This window comes from Ambystoma mexicanum, chromosome 2q, assembly GCF_040938575.1.
Source record: "Ambystoma mexicanum isolate Mex_15411 chromosome 2q, UKY_AmexF1_1, whole genome shotgun sequence".
Taxonomy (NCBI): Eukaryota; Metazoa; Chordata; class Amphibia; order Caudata; family Ambystomatidae; genus Ambystoma; species Ambystoma mexicanum.
The window spans coordinates 1,364,510,035-1,364,529,082 of record NC_090924.1 but is presented as its reverse complement, the minus strand read 5'-3'; positions in this window follow the sequence as shown (position 1 = coordinate 1,364,529,082).

Sequence of the window (19,048 nt, the reverse complement as noted above, 5' to 3'; positions counted from 1 at the left end):
TTATTCTCTGCGCAGGGCATGACTCCAGATCCCGAGAAAGTCACTGCTCTTACCGAGATTGGAACCACCCACAAAAGTCTCTGACCTACGATCCTTCCTATGGCTTGCCAGTTATTGCACCCGATATATTCAAGACTTTGCATCCGTAAGCGAACCACCCAGACCACTCACGAAGCAACAAACAATCTGTGAGTGGACAGGAGGGTGCCAACAAGCATTTGAAAAAATCAAACAGAGGATAGCGGATGCCAAAAACATGGCCTACTTCAACACGGCACGAGAAACAGAACTGATTGTCGATGAAAGCCCTGTAGGTTTGGTCACCATCCTAATAAAGATTGACCCAAAAGACAATATTACTTGTCACATTGTCTCCTATGCCAGCAGGAGCTTATCGAAGACAGAACAAGCCTACTTGCAAGCGGAAAAAGAGGGTCTTGCAGTGTTGTGGGTTTGTGAGCATTTTCATCTCTTCCTTTACGGGAAGCCATTCACATTGGTCGAAGACCACCAGTCCTTTCTCTTCAGATATGGGAGCCCTCAATCAAAGATGTCCTCCAGAATTACCAGATGGGCACTAAGGCTACAAGATAATAGTTTCTGCATCATCCATCCCCCAGGCAAGGACAATAATCCAGCAGACTTTTTAGCAAGATACCCTTGCAAGGAATCCCAGCTCACACCTTCCATAGCGGACCAATATGTACACAACCTGGTGCACGAGAACACACAAAGAGGCGTAAGTTCCAACCACATTGCACACAAGACTGAAAACGACCAGTCATTACAAGTCATTTTCAGATGCCTGAAGACAGGAAGATGGAAACAAGCCAAGCAAATAGGAGAAATCACAAGTCCTGAAGCCCAACAGGACATCAGCAATCTGGTGGCCGTGAGGGAGGAGCTAGCCCTAGCCGAAGAAGAGTTACTATTGAAAGGAACCAAGATGGTGATCCCTCGGACCCTGCAGAAAGAAATATTGGAACTAGCACATGAATGACACTGGGGCATCATATCCACTAAAAGGATGCTATGGCAGAAGGTATGGTTCCCCCAACTGGGCTCTCAAGTAGAAGAACTACTCAAGCAATGCCCGACGTGTGCGGTCATCATCCCCATCACCCACCCTGAGCCACTGCACATGACGGATCTCCCTGAAAAGGCCTGGGATGATTTTGCCGTAGACTTCTTCTGACCTTTAGAAGGGGGGGGAGTACATATTTGTGGCCATAGATGAATACTCTCGATTCACCGATCTACAGCTGGTACTATCCACTTCAGTCCATCACACCATACCTGCACATAACAGGATGTTCACCGCCTACAGAGTACCTTGAATAGTGAAATCCAACAATGGTCCTCCCTTTACAGGACAAGATTTCAAGATCTTTGCGGAATACATGGGTTTTGCCTATAAAAGGATTACACCACTCTGGCCACAAGCCAATGGCACTGTAGAACACTTTATGAGCAACATCAAAAGAAACGTACAAATTGCCTGCCTGATGGCAGAACCCATAGAAAAGGCCTTATATCAACTTCTTCCGGATTACCGCAACACACCTCACAGCACAACTGGGAAAACACCATCTAAAGTGATGTTTGGAAGGAATATATGCACAAGAATCCCTCATGTTGTGAATTAAGAAGAGAGATACAAAGGAGATGCTGAGATGAGAGAACAAGACACAAGAAGCAAGGAGAACATGAAAAGGAGAGCAGACGAGAATGAAAGAGCTTGGGATGATCTCGAGGTAGGAGACATCATGGTGGTGAGCCAGCCCCAAACCAGGAAACAATGACAGTATTTGACAAAGAATCAATGACTGTGACTCATGTGAAAGGATCTCGAGTTTCAGCTGAAGGAGAACGAAGAGGAATAACTCAAAACTCATCACATTTCAGAAGGATGCCAGGAGTCATCGCCTCCAGTTCTTCAGCTTTAGAAGCAGACCTCCAAGGGTGGGACTGTCCTCCGAGGGTGACGGTGAGGACTCCAGTGAAGAGAAATCCCCCTTACCTGAGCGAGAAAGAGACGACCGTCCAACGCTGCACCTGACTGAGAGGCGGCAGAGGGCCAGAAATCGACCTCAGAGGCCTATAGAAGAAATTAACTGAAGCACAACTTTGTGTTAAGTAAGGGGGTGTGACGTTGCTGAAGGATACATGGAGCACACAGGGTTTATGCGAAGGGGAGGGGCAGGAAGGGAGTTCAGTTTGGTTGGAGTTGAGGGATAATAAAGAAGTGTACAACCCTCCTCCCGTATCTGTATCTCCTTGGTGTGTGGCACATGAGAGAGGCTGTATGGGATAGATGAACTGGACCCCGTTGGGTCCGACATCACAGCTGCTTCCAGCCTGCATTGTGCTGACTGTTGGGCTGCCATTTGAACTGCTCTTTGGCTATATTAGAGCCGCTGGGACACTGAAGCGCTGCTACTTTGAGGTCAGACTTGCATGCGAACGATGCTTTTTTCCCCTACCGAGCCATCAGATGACTGCTGCTTCCGGTCTGCATTGCGATGACTGTTGGCCCTTTGAATCGCTCTTTGGCTTTATTAGAGCAGCTGGGATGCTGAAGAGTCGCGTCAACGGCGCGCACAAATAGCTTCACTGTCACGCTGTCAGACAACATGGCGGAGATGGCAGAAAGAGTTGACAGCCCCACTATGGGCACTATCTCTTCTGATTTAGTGCCAGATGTAGATAACACATATATAGAAGATGACGTTTGTTAAGGGTGGCAGAGAATGTTGAAGTGCCTCAAGGTGGGTATCAACTAAGGCAACAGATGTGTCCACAAAAAACGATATGAGCTCCCAATGATGATTATACAGACAAATGAGTGGTAAAATTACACATTTCCTTTCTAGAAATGAGGATACTCACATCTTGGTCTGAACTTTCCTCTTCACTAAATTGCTTAGGCTCAATACCATCGAGAAAGTTGTGGATGAGATAGTCCTCGCTATGGGTAATTGTGGCCCACTGGTGTCTGAAAGGGATGTTATTGAGGCTGAAGAAGAGGCTGAGAAGGGTGCGGTCCGTCCTCGGAGCCAATGCGTGGTAATCTGTGACAGAGGTTTATTGACCACAACTGAAAGTAGGATTGGGTTAAACAAAGGCGAAAGTCAACCTCTCACCATCGAAGTGGACACCTCTGATATCCACGTTTCACTGACATGGAATAAACTATCTTCCACTCCTATGTTGTATGAGGATAATCATGTGGCAACATGTACTGAGAGTGGAGAGGAAGAGGAGAACTTAAATGTTTTAAATGCTTCGCTGGGCAGCGCTGCAAGCTGTTTGTCTGCAGCAACGTTTCGCATTTTGGAGGATTTACTCAATGCATTGGTTAGAAAATGTTAAATTTTAAAGCGAAAATTAGATTTGCAATGTAAATAAGATCATGATTGAATTGGATGGAGTTAAACGTGTCATTGCTGGGCCTTGGGGTGATTCTGTTATTAATTGCAAACTTGATGTAAAGAAACATGGCGATGGGATTATTGGTAAAACGAAGAGGAGAAAGCAGAATCAGATTATTAGTCGAGCAATTATGTAAGGGGAAAAAGAAAAGGCAGACTTTTGCGAGAACCCCTTACCTCAGAAGGTAGGGTAGTGAGTTTAATTGAAAATGATTTGGGGCGAATTTGAAAAGTGCTCAAATGGGCAGGAGGTGCAGACGGCTCTCTCCTTTGAGAAGCACAATAACAAAAAACAAGAAGAAAGAGAAACCAGATTGTGGCAGTGTTGCAAATCACTCACTTACTATTGTGAGACACCTCAAGGTGTCTCACATGCTAGTCCCCGGGCATTTGTCATCCAGGTGGCCAGGACACAGCCATCCCTTTTGGATCCAGTTCCTGGGGGTGAACCAGTACAGTAGGATCAACTGGGTGAGGGGTCTTTGGGGAGTGGGACACCAGATGGCGAGATGTGGTATCCCCTTTACTGTGACACCTTTACCCCATCCTACCATTTAGGATACTTAGGAACTCAACCCCCAGGCCCCTTTCACAACGCAAACACTTTCTCACTGATAGCTCGCTATGAGAGAAAATGTACTAACACCCGAGCCGTATACCTGACATGTCCCAATACAATGGTCAGGCAGGGTCAGGCAATTACTGACCATCACGCACACCTGACTCCCATCACACTTACCCACACCGATAAAAGGCAGAGTACGAGAGCACACTCTGAGCGAGGCAAACACACGAGGAAGCAGCAGTTCCAAGATGGCAGTTTAACACGAGGAGAAAGATGGCGAAAGGGATCACAAGGAGGAAAGTGCCTTTGACCTTTTCGACAAGGAACCGTTAATTTCACGAAAGATCAAGAATAGAAAGCGCAAGACCAGGAAACAAGGCTCAATATTACTGAATTTTGTGTCAGAGGTACCAAGGGCCCTCCCACGTTGATAATCAAGGTGGGGAAAATCACCTGCTGCCGTGGTACTGCCCTTGGCTCCTACAACAAAGCAGCACCAGTGAAATCAACACAGCCTGTGAGTTGGGGAGACCGATACCTGATCGGTCTGTGTTGAAGCCAAGGTTGCAAGCAGCAACATTGTATGATGAGCACTGAAGCGAACAGTGTATAAAACGCATGTGATAACCATCACGAGTAAAAGTGAACAACAGATGAGTGATTGAACTTTGAAATCAAGATACGATACATTTGACAGAGTGGTCTGACACTGCGTTTGTGCTCATTCAAAGGTCTCCGTAAGGTGTCCAACTGAGAGGTGGCAAAAGCGAAAGAGCGGCAAAGGATTGTGAATCGAAGTGGTCCTGTAAGGGGTCAAGCAAAATCCTGTACACAATCGAAAGTCTTCGATGTTGATACTGCCAAGAACGTTGATGACGAAGTAGATAAAAATTGGTCCGTGCCCGAAAGAGGGAGTTCATCAAGGCAGGGAGATTCACCTGCTACTGTGGTACTGTCCTTGGCTCCTACAACAAAGCAGTGCCAGTGAAATCAACACAGCCGGTGAGTTGGGGAGACCGATACCAGATTGTTCTGTGTTGAAACCACGGTTACAAGTGGTAACACTGTACAATGAGCACTGATGCGAGCAGTATATACAACGCATGCGAGTAAAATTGAACAACAGATGAGTGATTGAACTATGAAACCAAGATATGGTACTTTGACAGGGTGGTACGCCATCGCATGTGTGCTCATTCGAAGGTCTCTGTAAGGTATCCAACTGAGAGGTGGCAAAAGCCAACGATTGGCAAAGGGTTGTGAATCCAAGGGGTCCAGCTAAATCCTGCGCACAATCAAAATCTTTGATGTCGATACTGCCAAGAAAGTTGATAACAAAGTAGATAAAAGTTGGTCCGAGCACAAATGACGGAGTTCAATTGAAAGCTTTGGGTTAAAAGCAAGTTTGTGTTAAAGTTAATTAACATTGGTCCGCGCCCAGCAGAGGGAGACTGATTGAACATTGTGCTGAAACAGATCTGAGTCTGGCTGAGGGGTATCCGGGGTGAGCCGTCAATCACCTGAGAAAATGGATATATGAAGATCCTACGAGCATTGTGTTAAAAGGGATCTGAGCCCGACTGAGGGGGATTCATGGTGAATAGTCAATCACCTGAGAAATTGAGTATGTGTGAAATCCTAAGAGGAAAGAACGTATTGTTTGTTTGTGTTCCATGTGTTAATATCCCCGCATAAATATTGTGATACAAAAATATTGACATATTTTTGTGGTGATATTGACCCATGGACCCTGTGGGGGACACCCCCGCAACAGCTGCATTATTTTAAAATGTGCGGGGGACACCTCGCAACCCCTGCTCCCACAAAATATCCTCCACAAAAATATCACCTATGGCGAGACAAACGACCATCTGTACGGCGATATTTTTGGTGGGGATATTTTGTAGGGATACCGTTTGTTTGTTGCATCACGCCCTCTGAAAGAAGAGACTTTGAAAGGCAAAGAGACTTGGGCACGGAAGGCTCTGATGCTAATGTTTGAACTGCACCCTCGTGCTAAAGATGCCAAAGACTGTGCTAAACTCGAGTGTGCCACCTTGTCCCGTCCAGAAAATGTGGGGAAGGGAGGCCAACGACCTGAATATCCTGACTTATCTTTTCTTGAACACTATTTTCTTTTACATAATATTGTTTCCCACACTATTTGTATTTAGAGGTAAGGATTGGCAATAGGTTTTTTTTTTAACCACTTTTATCCATAAATCGAACCACTTTTATCCATAAATCGAGGTCTAAACAAGATACATTTACTTAAGTCATAGCAATCGCCTTCCTCCCCGGCACATGAGCAGTAGAACCGGCTTACTCCTTGTTTCCAATAGTTCAGGTGCCCTTGAAGGTTTTAACACTTAACTATCAAAACTCCCCCACCCCCATTCCCTCGCTCCCGGATCCACAAATCCAAAAATCTCCCCACTTTGCAACTCTTTTGGCTCTGTATATGTGTGCCTTTGTCTTCTGAAGTCTGTTAACATACATGAACATTTTTGAGAATTCGAGGTTTGTGAAAGTGGGCTTCTCTATCTTCTACGAAGTCCTGGAAGGGTTCCCATGTCGACAAACATTTCAAATATTTCCCCACCTTTAGAGCGCTTATCTTTTCCATACCCATCGCCCCCCAAACCTTAACCCACCACCAGGGCGCCGTTGGGCCTTCTTTAGTCTTCCATCTCTGGGTGAGTGTCATTCTTGTTGCTGTTAATAAGTGCGTGATTAGGGCGGCTTTATTCCCTAAGGGCCATGTAGGTACCCTGCGAAACTGCTCCCAGTAAGATTATTTTGGGTGACATCTGCAATTCTGTTCCTGTTATCTCCTTTATATGTTCCAGTATTTCTTTCCAGTATGCGACTGCCTTCGGGCATGTCCACCACATATGATAAAGGTCCCCCTTCTCACCAGATTGTCTTCAACAGTCCGGGGAGTGTTTTGCGTTGATTTTGTGTAGCCTGGTAAGGGACATATACCATCTAAAGCCTATCTTGTGCGCTGACTGTTTAATCATCATGCATTTGGATGATTTGTGCGCTCTCAGCCAAATCCTGCTCCAATCTTCTTCCGTGAGTACCTCTCCTATATCCTTCTCCCAACTGTCCTGGTACAGGAGTTTGTCTCCTGTTTGTGCGTTATTCAATAGTCTATATAGTCTAGTTATCCCCTTCAAACTGCAACCCTTCTGCAGGCTTAGTTCTAGTCCGGTCGGTGGTCTGGATCCCCCCCTTTTCACTAAAGGTCCACTAAAGATCCAGTGCCTTACTTGTGTATACTTATATCTGTCTTTTTCCCTTAGTCTGAAATTTTCTTTACATTCTGTGAAGGATAAGGGGGCTCCCTCTTGGTACATGTCTTTTAGGGTCAGTGAATCTCTCCTGGTCCACCCCTCCCAGAATTTCTGCTGTAGGCCCTGAGTGAACTCAGCGTTTTGCGCCAGGCTTGAGAATGGTCCCAGTCCCCTGCACGTATTTTTCATGCCCAGAGCTCTATCCCAGCTACGTAGCGCCACCCTGGTGGCTTCCAATAAATTACCCTCGGTTTCCCAGGCTCCCCTGGAGAGGGATTGCAGTGGCATCAGCGGGATTGTCGTGGCCGCTTGTTCAAACCCACACCATCCTTTCAAAGTGTCTTGTCCCCCCCATTTAGCATTAGGGCTATTTGGGCCACCAGTGTGTATCTCCCGATGTCTGTGACTCCCAGGCCCCCCACGAAAGGTGGACGTGTCAGGATCCGTCTTTGGATCCTGAGTCGATTCTTGATTCTTTTGCCAAATAAAGGTGTATATAGCTTTTTGCATTTCCTGAATTATGCTGGGCGGTATATCAGTTGGGGCTGCTCCTGCCACATACAATAAGCGGGAGAGGAGGGTCATCTTCATTGCTGCGATTCTCTCGAACCATGACAGTTCCTGGGCCTCTCACCTGCGCATGTCCTCCTGTAATTGCTTCCAGAGGTGTGTAATATTCACTCGACACAGGCTCCCCGGTTCCCTTGGACGATTTATACCCAGATATTCCAGTGTATCTTTTACCCAGACTAGGGGTCATGTTTCTTTTAGACCTGTGATTCCCTCTCCCTCCTCTGTTATATTTAGTGCTTTAGACTTGGAGTAATGTATGGCAAACCCGAAAATACTGGCAAACTCCAAGAGTTTCCGGATTACTCTGGGCATCGAGGTTGCAGTGTCTCTCATGAAAAGCATTATATCATCTGCATATAAAGCGATTTTATGTGTTATATCCCCACCTTTCACTCCGTTTATCCCCGGGTCCCTTCTGACCTGCACTGTGAAGGGTTCCATTGTCATTGCAAAAATTAGAGGGGGGAGAGGGCATCCCTGTCGTGTACCCCTCCTTATGTTAACCTGTGTCGAGCTTTGACCATTTACTATAAAGTTTGTGGAGGGGAGCTGGAAGTTTGCCAGCACCATCTTGACAAATCCTGTCCACACCCGAACCCCTCCAGGACTAGCTTTACATATTCCCAGTCTAGGCTGTCGAAGGCCCTTCTAGTGTCTAGCGCCGCTTTTGAGAACCGCTGATTCGTTCTCGTCAACATCTCGATGATATGAACCACCCGCCTTATATTATCTTGTGTGTGCCTACCTCTAATGAACCTCGCCTGGTCCTCGTGTATAATCTCGGGCAGAAACTTCATCAGCCTGGTAGCCAGTATTTTAGCGTATAATTTTGCATCTGTATTTAAGGCTGCTTTAGGGCGGTAGCTGGTGCATTCGGAGGTATCTTTGCCTGGTTTCAGCAGTAGTATGGTTGTTGAATTCCCCATATCAGTCAAAACCGACCCATTCTCTATAATAGTGTTGAAAAGGTGTGTAAGAGGTGTTAACAGTTGTGTGCGGAAGGTTTTATAGTAGCCACTACCTAGACCGTCCGGGCATGGTGTTTTGTTTGCCGGAAGAGCCTGTATCTCATCCCTAATTTCTTGGGCCATTATTTCTCCCCCAGTGTCTCCCTATCTTTCTCTGTTATCTGAGATAGCGTTGTTGCTTCCAAATACACTTTCTGGCTTGCATGCTCAAAGAACTGGTTTTAACAGGTCCTCGTGGAATTGTACCATTATTTCTAGCTTCTCCCTTTCTGCCGTGTGGGTTTCCCCCTGTTCGTCCTTGAACCATGTGATGCAGTTGCAAGTTTTTTGTTTCTTCAGTTTAGCCGCGAGGAATTTGTTTGCCTTCCCCCCGTGAACGTAATATGATTGTTTGGTGCTCAGGAGTGTCTGTGCCACCCTGTCGGCGGATTGGGATTCCAGTTTTGCTCTAATTTTTCTCACCTCCTGTAGCGTCTTTTGTGTTTGGCGGGTCTTATGTTTTTTCTCTGCCTCTTTTAGTAGCCCCTCTAGCTTCTGTGTTACGAGGGCCCTCTCCCTGTTATATGCCCGCGCAGGCGAGATAAATTTGCTGTGTATTACTGCTTTCTCTGCATTCCAGATTACCCTCCAATCTGTCTCCCCATTATCATTTTCCTTAAAGTAGTGGTTTATGGCCCCTTCCATATGCGCTCTGAGTGCTACGTCCCTTAGGATCATTTCCTTCAGTCTCCAGTGTGGGCGTTGCCTACAATCTTCCCCAGTTGTCTCGATGCTAACCAGCACTGGCGCATGGTCAGAGAGATATTGCGGGCCTATCTCGACTTTCGTGACCTTGGGGACCAGAGAGGCCGAGTGTCAGGCTCCAATCTTCAAGCGCAGGAGTGGTACGAACCAACCACCCCCTCCGCGGTCTGGGTGCCTGCAAGTCACAGCTTACACAGACCTCCAAGACCCCGGCAGGGAAAGAGGCTTAGGGAATCGTTGGTTGGACAGGAACTGGTTTTCAGGATAACCGGAAAAAGGGTTAGGAGAGGGAAGGTGGACAGGACTGGGGAAGTCAGGGTAAATACGAACTAACAATTAAACATGCATACCCAAACCAGCATATACATTACATGCCCACATTACAGTCTGTCATCAATGAGACAATTAGAGCAAAAGGACTTATCTCTGTTTTTGAGTGCTGGCCTCCTGCCTGCGCACTCTCAGGTCCGGTCTCCGGAGCAGATAAATGCTGCAAAGAGAGTTATGAGTTACTACCTTGTGGGTGTTTCCTCACACACACAACAGATGCATCCCGTGGGTAAACGACATTCCTACATGCACCCCCACTCATCTCCAAGTTGCCACGTTCTTACTTGTATGCCCCCTTGAGTGGGTTTCACCCTGATATGCGGTTAGGCCGCACGTGGCCCCGCAGTTCACGCTGATCCACGTGTTAATATGCACATGTAGATTAAATAATAAACGTGCCGCTAGCCGCACGTGGCGCAGTGCGACTTCAGTACAAGCCACGCTGTGTTCCCAGTTGCGGTTCCCTTAGATGGCGCACATGGCTAAATATGCATGCAAATAATATGCACCATTCGTGGGATCGCTGCGCTTCGGTGCGGGTCTTGCGCGGGTCTTAGCTTTGGATTAATGGCTGCTATGTGCTGCACTTATCTTTTGCCGAACAAGGGGACTTCATGAGTCTGGGCGGTGCCCCCTTGCGTGTGCCCCGCTTCGCATGGGAGATTCCTGACTGTTCGCCCCTGAACGCGGCTTTGCTGCCCAAGCGCGGGTTTCCCAGCATGTGCTGCAGCTGCTCCCCTGCGCTTGCGGTACTTATCTCAGGCGTATGAGGGGCCCGGGTGATGGCTGCTGGGGTGTGGCCCCTCGTGAGTGTCCCCTTCCTCGGAGCTGCAGAGAACATGTCCTCTTCGTTCGGGAGTTCAAGCACAAGCCCCGTGCTAACGTGCGCACGCGCATGCGCGGATGTGCTCCACCCAACGTGAGTGGGGTTTTGTAGTTTCCGGCCCAGGGCCTGCTGGGAAATGGAGTTTGTAGGCCTTTGTTCCTGCAAAGAGGGCACAGAAGCCTTCTATAAGGCAATATCCGTTTAAGCTGGGTGTTTTTGTGTCTCCCCTTGTGTAGACCACGTCCACAGCTCACTCCAGGCTCCCCTCTACACAACCCCAATGCCTGCAGCGCCCTGACACCGAGATCAGGATCATATGAGTAATGTGTGTATTCCCTGATTTCCTCCTGGAGAAACCACCAGGTTTCAATTACCCTCAAGTCTCTAAAGAGATTCCCAAGTGCTTGCCTTTTTCTAGTGTTTTGTCGAGGGACGGGTCCATCACACAGTTGAAATCACCTCCTATGATGACCTGAGCCTCGCACCACCCCCACAGTGTCTGCAGTATTCCCGTTATGTATGTATCCTGCTCTACCCTTGAGTCCCAGCACCTCCCAGCGGGGTCTCTGATTAAATGTGAATTCTTAAACTCTAAATCGCAGTTAAGCAGTATGGCCTCTCCCTTAGACTTTTTACAGCTCGAGGCGAAGAACTGGTGGGGGAATGCCATGTGTACCATAGTTTTCTCATCTTCCGGGAGAAGATGTGTCTCCTGCAGGATCCCTATAGCCCTTTGCATTGCTACCATTCTGCCTGGGATGGCGCGTCATTTTGGTAGTGAATTCAGTCCCTGCACGTTAAGGATATTATTGTTGCTTCCGCCATTGCGACTTGGCCCACTGTTCTTGCATTTGCCCATGTTCTGTTTCCCTCTGGGGGCTCCCGCTTACTCGTGTCCTCCCCCTCTCAACTTCCCTGGCCTCTGTGCCAAATGCCTTACCCCTGCATCCCCCCATTTTCCCCCTCCTCCATCACTTCCCATACTACCTCCTCCCAATTCTCCCTCCCCCTGAGGTACTATGTGGCCAGGGATCATAGTGGTCCCCCCCAGCAGAGTCCCCGGGCATTGGGTCAACATTACCTCAGTGTTCTTCTTGTGCCAGGATACTTCCATATCCTGACTTGGATTCCTTGATGGAAAGTCCTCCTACCTCAATGCGGGTCCATTTCTGCCAAGGTATGCTGTTTTACTTAAGCCAAACAGAATGCCAAGCTTAGTTTTCCCACAGTTTTCTGGCATTTGCAGCGTTCCTTGCTCCGTGTTCTTGCTCATTTTTTGTGTTTGTAGGAGCACTTTAGTTTTGATTCTCAGTCAGTTCTCCTTCTTCTTTGAGTCGACCATTCCCATGGATTGTCCTGTTTATTAGGAGTGTTCCGACTTGGCCTGGTGTCCACCTGGTTGTGGTCCTCATCCATGTGCAACAATGCCAGCCCCTCCTCGCAGGTGCTGATTCTCCTTGCCTTGCCTTCCCAGGTGAAGGATAACCCGAATGGGTAGGCCCATCTGTACGCTATGTGTTTTGTTGCAGGGCTTTCATGTCTGGCTGCATTAGCCTTCGTTTGTGGAGATCGTTAGGGCCAGGTCCTGATGAAGATGTACGTGGCTTCCATTGATCGTCAGCTTGGTATGCCCTCTTGCAGCTCTCAGGACATCCTCTTTCAGTCCGTCATGGCCACCAACACATCCCTGGTTCTCTCCTCCGGGTCGTTTCTTTTGGGCCCCACTCTGTGGATCCTATCGAATTCAATCTTTTCGAGTTGAGTGTTGTTTGGCAGAATCCTGTGCAGTGCCCTTAGGGACCACTACACACAATTAGGACTACAAGTGGCAATACAAGTTCACCTTTGGTACAAGCCTGTACTACACTGTTAAAGTGGTAGCAGTAGCGGAGCAGCCAGGCTTATCTGAAGAGCAAATGAGCAGTAGAAGAGATTACACAAAGGACCACAATTACTGTGACTCAAGCAAACACTGACTCAAGGTTTTTGGTTAAAAAGTAAAAATACATTTATTTTTGACCATCTGTTTGCAAAACTCTTCACTTCTATTAAATTAAAACCACACGTAAAATACACTACACACAACCAATTCACTTTGGAGAAAACAACTCAAGGTAAGTACCTTATGATTTTTCGGACCAGTGTTGTGAACTAAAAGGCCTTACTGGGAATACATAAGCGATCACTTTTTGACAGTAATCACAGTTCGGTCTTACTAAAGATACGCATATCTGCGGGAACAAATGTTACCGGGGTAAAACCACACTTAGCACCTGAGTTACCAAAAGAGAGTTGGGGGCAAAAATCATCAGCAATACTTTTGTCAAGGCAGACAGAATCAGAGAACACTTTCTAAACCAGAGATAAAAGTCAATAGGCCGGCTCCAGCGTTAGGTGGAACAGGGTTCCTGTTGAGGATCACACAGTCAGATAGTTCAAGATTCAATAATGCCAGGAGTACTTGGATATTGTAAAAAGAGGAAGCAAAAGTTATAAGAAGGAGAGAAGACAAGGACGAGCCTTGGATGAGGAGAAAAGGGTTCACCCTAGTTCCTCGAAGTCGGACACAGTACCTTATTCTTTGAAGAAGCTGGTGCCACGGCAGTTGTTCCTGGTAGTTTCCAGCAAACTCACAGTTCCTGGAGCTTCAGTTGCGGGGACAAGAAGAAGGACATCTGGAGTGAGGCTCTTCAGATGGCTATCTGGACCACTACAGCAGTGTGCAGTGATTTCGACCACGAAGAGGATCCTCTGGCTGTAGGAGATGAGCTGGTTGACCCCACCAGGCTCAAGGGAAGAAGACTCCGGACCAGATCTTCTCTGGTCGTTGAAGGGTAGATAGCTCAAGACTGCAGCAGGGCTGCACCGGATGGGGTAGTTGCAGCAGTCGTCTTCTTCTCCGCTTCTCTTTGGTTCCTTGTAGTTCCAGTGGCGACTCTGACTTCCAGCCCAAGAGGACTGCCTTTTATGCGAAAATCCCCCATTCACACAGCCTGGCTGTCAATCACGCAGCAGGGGGGTTGTCCGGGCCCTGTGTTACTGCACTGAAGGTGCTGTGTAACACACACAAAACTGGGGCACATGGAGTGATGTGCTCCAGAGCTCAAGATCACACAAACAGTAGAAATGCACATGGCAAAACACAGGTAAGAGTGGGAAAAAGGCTCACACTCTTACCAAGTGGAAAAGATGAACTCCAGGAATCCAGCAAAGCTGCTGGGGGACTCACTAGGTGAGGGAAATTAGCCATAGAATGAGAATTCTCCCTAACAAGTGTCATTTAGTAGGCTGTTGAAGCATTGTTGCCTGGTAGCCCTTAGGTTGCCGCCCGTTACCGATTCAGCCAGGCCTTTTATGCTGATGTTAGACCTGCGTGACCTGTTTTCAAGGTCTTCGGCCTGTAGTTCCAAGTTGTTCGGTGCTCTAGCCACCTGGTCCAGCAAGATGCTGGTTTTGTTTTGAGACTGCCGCCATTTGTCATAAACTATTTTCAACTATGTCCACTCTTTCCCCTAGCTCGGTCATCTCCTTTCGTATCTCCTGTAGAGTGGATTTCAGTTCCTCCTTCATTTTTCCCATTTGGGTTTGGAAGGTACTTGTTAGCCTGGCCTCCTTCCCTTTCAGACAGTTCAAGAGTTCCTCCTTGTCCGTGGTCAATGTGGGTGAGGTTATGTTATCTTCTGCAGCTTCTGTGTCTTGTGCTGGTGTGGGTGGCAGGTCGTCCGTCTGCTGTGTCAACTTCCAACACTTTTTTAATTGGCCTTCTTGCCGCCCAGAGGAGGCCTTAGCTCTTGGTGAGGCGATTTTCGATCTTGCTCCAGCCATCAAGGTTAATTCCCCCCCCCCGGTGTTTGAGAGTGGTGGGGTTTTGCGCTTTTGATTCCTGCGTTGGTCGGTGTGCTGCAGACTGCTCCTGGAGCGCCAGGCGTGTGTTGGGGTTCCCTATCTCTGGGCCCTTCCACCGCACCTTGTTGGCGTAGTCCTGTCCTGTGTCCGCACTTGCCTCTTCTTAGCTTTATTAGATCCTGGGCTGGGGTTTCGCCCTGTCACACTTTGTCCCCCGGGGGCGAAAATATGGTTAGTTGGCCTGCTGTGTCGCTCTTCAGGCAAGCCCTTCCACACAGGTTTGTCTTTGTGATAGCCCTTCACTTGCCAGGTCCTGGTGCCCCTGTAGGTTCTCTACTCTCTGTCGGTAGGGAATGGACGTCTTTGCAGAGCGTCTGCTTTGTGTAGCATGGGGGGTGGTGCCGGCAATCATCCCCGGTTCTGCTTTTACCTGCCTCAGCAGTCCGTATTACCTGCTCCCCGCCTGCGTGTGGCTGTGTGATTGCCCTTCGCCTGTTGCTTCAGGGCCCCGGAGCGAGGTTGAACCCTTACCTCGTTCCTTCAGCTGTGGACGCGGCTCAGAGAGGGGCCTCCTCTCCCACTCTTATGTTGCCATACAATAGTGATAGTGCAGGTTTTATGGGTTGTGACCTGGCCCCCTTGGACCCTCTGTCCTCCAGTTTCACTTGGCACGAGTTGCCCCGGCAATCCACCAAGTGTCTTGGTGGAGCAGCTGCCTCCCTAGCTCGTGGCCTTTTCTGCTGCTGTTTTTGCTGCGGTTCCCCTGCCCGGGGCTTCAGATGCGATCCACAACACTTGTGGCCCGCTTATGGCCCTTTGTCGTTTCCTCGTTTGAGCCCTTCTCCAGGGAGGAACAGATGCTCCCCTGTCTATCTCCCTCCCCTGGATGGGTCAGGTCGCTGTGTGTCCAAGTTGTGGACCTTATGGAGTGTCCGCGGTCGATTCGGCCCCCCAGGGGACAGAGCACTTTACTTTCTTGTACCTTTTGTGAGCCGCTGCTGGATAGGGTCCACCCCCCGGTCCTCTCCGTTTCTGGGCCCCGAGTGGGCTCCTGCTTGGGCATTCTCCCGTGCCCTCCGGAGTGGCTGGATGTTGGCAGGGAGGGGAACCTCTGCGAGCGTACCCGTGCCATGGAAGCAAGGCCGCGCCAGCGTCTCCACCCAATTGGTCTCCGGCCCTCGGGCCAATGCTAGATTGCTAGCTTTCTGCACCGGCGCCAACCTCGCATTCTTAATAGGAGGGGGGCTGTCCCGGCCCCTCCCTGTGGTTTGTGGAAGATTAACGGCACTCCAGGTCTCGTCCTATGCTCTGGAGAGTACTTTTTGTGGGCCCAGGTTATTCACCCAACAGCCTTCTCTCTCTGCGGTGTTACGCGCCCTGCTGTTTGGTTCAGGGTGCATCATTCACATTCCGGCTGCTGGAATCCTCAGTGTTCGACCAATTGCTCTCTACCTTCACTCCACTTGTGGGTCCGCCTCATGGATACTTCTTTTGGGCTTATAGGTTGTTATTTTGGACTGCTTTGAACTCCTTTCGTTATGTGCCCACATGGAGGACCAGAGGCATGCGTCCTCATGGTCCGGCAGCCATCTTGGAATCGGCAATAGGTTTTTTAGTATAGGCCCTTTTGTTTTGACATGACACCACTAGGACTGCATTATTGTTATGTGACGGTCGTAGCTTGCTCCCATCTTTAGATTTAGGATTAGACAGGCGTTTTTCAAACCCTTTTTGAAGTTCAATAAACACCCTTGAACTGTGGTCATTTTTGCCTGTCTTACTGTTGATACCATGCCTTCCTTACACTAATGAAGAGTGCCCCTTAGAGGAGCCACAATATAGTAAGACTAGGGATAATGGAGACACACAGGGTTTTTTGAGGCAGCATAATCATGGTGAGCAAATTCATTGTTTAGCTTCTGAGGAGGGCCAGCCTGCTGCACGTAGAATAAAGAAATTGAAGGGGGCTTGGGGATGCAGACATTCAGGATGAAGTATTGGTTGACTTAGGAGAGTTTTTTTGAACTCCAGGACTAGTGGGAGGAAACAATAAAAAGAAAAGTAAAAATGCTTCGTTGTAATGTAAACCATCTCAAATGCCAGGAATGCCTCCAGAGAACCCATAGTGAATATAGAGAAGGCAACACCGTTCCATGCGGTAGTCCCTAATGATGTGCATTCTATGGTGAGGCCATCTGGGGAAACTTAAAGATATTGGGCCTCATTACGACCCAGGCGTTAAGGGTTAACGCCGTCGTTAACCCTTAACGCCTATTCCGATTTTAACGGCTGCTTTTAGCTTTTAGCAGCCGTTAAAATCCATGGCGCTAACCTGCCATGATGCTAATTACGCCACCGTAATTTACGGTGGCGTAATTAGCGCCTTCCCCACTCCCATTATGCCCTATGGGGAAAAAATGGGAATGGGGAAGGGAAAATGGGAAATTGGGATTTACCGCCCCACTCACCTTGGAATGGGTCGGTAAATCCGCCATCCACCATGGTGTAAACGTAGTTTACACCATGGTGGTAAAGTTGGCGCAATTAGCGCCTGGGTTGTAATGACCCCCATTCTGTTGCTAAATAAAGGTAGGATACAATCAATGCCTGTGGGCTGCGGCGCGGTATAAATACATAAATAAAAAATAAATCAATTGGCTAATTGCTGCAGTCAAACCTCACAAGCGGTTTCTGAAGATAGAAATGCAGTTAGAGTGTTGGAAAAAAAGACACCCATACTCAAAAGCAAGGCAACACAGACGTGTAGGTTATTCTGCACTAGTGATGTTTATTATATAAACAGGGCTAGGCTTCTTGAGTTGCTGCACACCTTTATGCCGCTGCAACAAGGATATATTAACTGTTGACATTCAAGAAAATGTCAAATATGCTACCTAGGTTGTGTTTTTTAAAATCAGTGGAAGTAATTCATTATATCAAGATATTTGACTCTGCCTTGGAGAGAATGGGTTATAACTGCATGATAGATGATGTGGAGTTGGCCACACATGAAATAGAAAGGTTCACTGTGGCCTCTAGATATGACCCTAGGGATAAATATTACTAAGAGGAATCAGACTAGTAGCACCAAATTTACAGGCACTGATGACTCTCGTATACGTAGTAACAGCATGCCTGATGAACGCCCCACCTTTAGTCGGATATTGCAGGGCAGCACGAGCATTGTTGGGGGGTTTGAATGGATTGAATATCGCACATATTGGCTCTGGGATTGGCTCGAGAATTTTACACATATAGACAGTCTGAAGACATATCACTTTGTGAAATATAGATTATTCAATTTTATGAAACCACAAGCCTATCTATATCTATGCCCCTCTAGAAGACTCAGACGCTTCATTATATTGTTCCGATTGGAACAATTGCCTACCCTGTACATCAGAGGAGCATGGGACAATAACCCGGTTGCTGAGCGTATATGCCGTCTGTGTAAATCCTCAGAATGTCTGGAGACAGGTAGACATCTTCTTACGGAATGTCTATCTATGAAGAATACAATCCTACGCTACCTGGGGGAATTTGCGTACGACCCTAAAACTATATGCGAATTAACATTCTGGTGTTATTGCACTAAAACCTGCAATATGCATTTATTCATCGCATTATATAACGTTTGGCAACAGGTAGCAATTAGTCTGGCCCGTGAACTGTAACTATTCCAAACACTAGGGGTGTCAAGGAACTCACTGAGTAATCTTTATGAGATAGATTTGTTTAAGGCCTAAAAATACTTAATTTAAGTACATCTGAGATGTTGGCCGTCTTATGTAACATATTTTGATATGAATTTTTATGTAAATAGCTTAAGGAAAGTTGTTTAATTGTCCTTTTTAGTTGATTTTATGCTATATGATTATTAATTCATGCTTTTGGTATATTTATGAATTATGTATAATGTTTATAATTTGTAATATGTGTAAAGTTTGAATTTATTTTCAATCTATACCACATTAAAGAATTAATTAATATCGCACATCTTACTGACCATGGAGGTCTTTTTGATTCAGTTGATCTATTCACGGTTGTCGCATTACAAGAAACCTGGCACACGGCACCACTGGCTATTGCTGGCAGAAACACCATTAACAAGATGGCGGCACAGGGATGGAGGCGTCGACTTAAGGAAGGCTTGGTTATTAGTGTGCCTGGTATAGTGAGCCCTCTGGAAATGTAGTACAGTAGTAATAACACTCTCGTGGGTAAAATGACGCTTCAAAAAATAGTGCACAAGGACGACCTAGGAATGACGCTGATCATCATAAATGTGTATGACCCTCCTAACAATGCTGAACACACGAATATCTTGAAATTACTTGAATCCTTGTTTACTGAACTTGGGGTGTGGGGGCTATTCCCATTGTGTTACGTGGTGATCATAATGCGAGAATACAAACAGATAAGTGTGAAGATGAGCCCCTTGTGGCACCCATTGGAGACAACTTGAC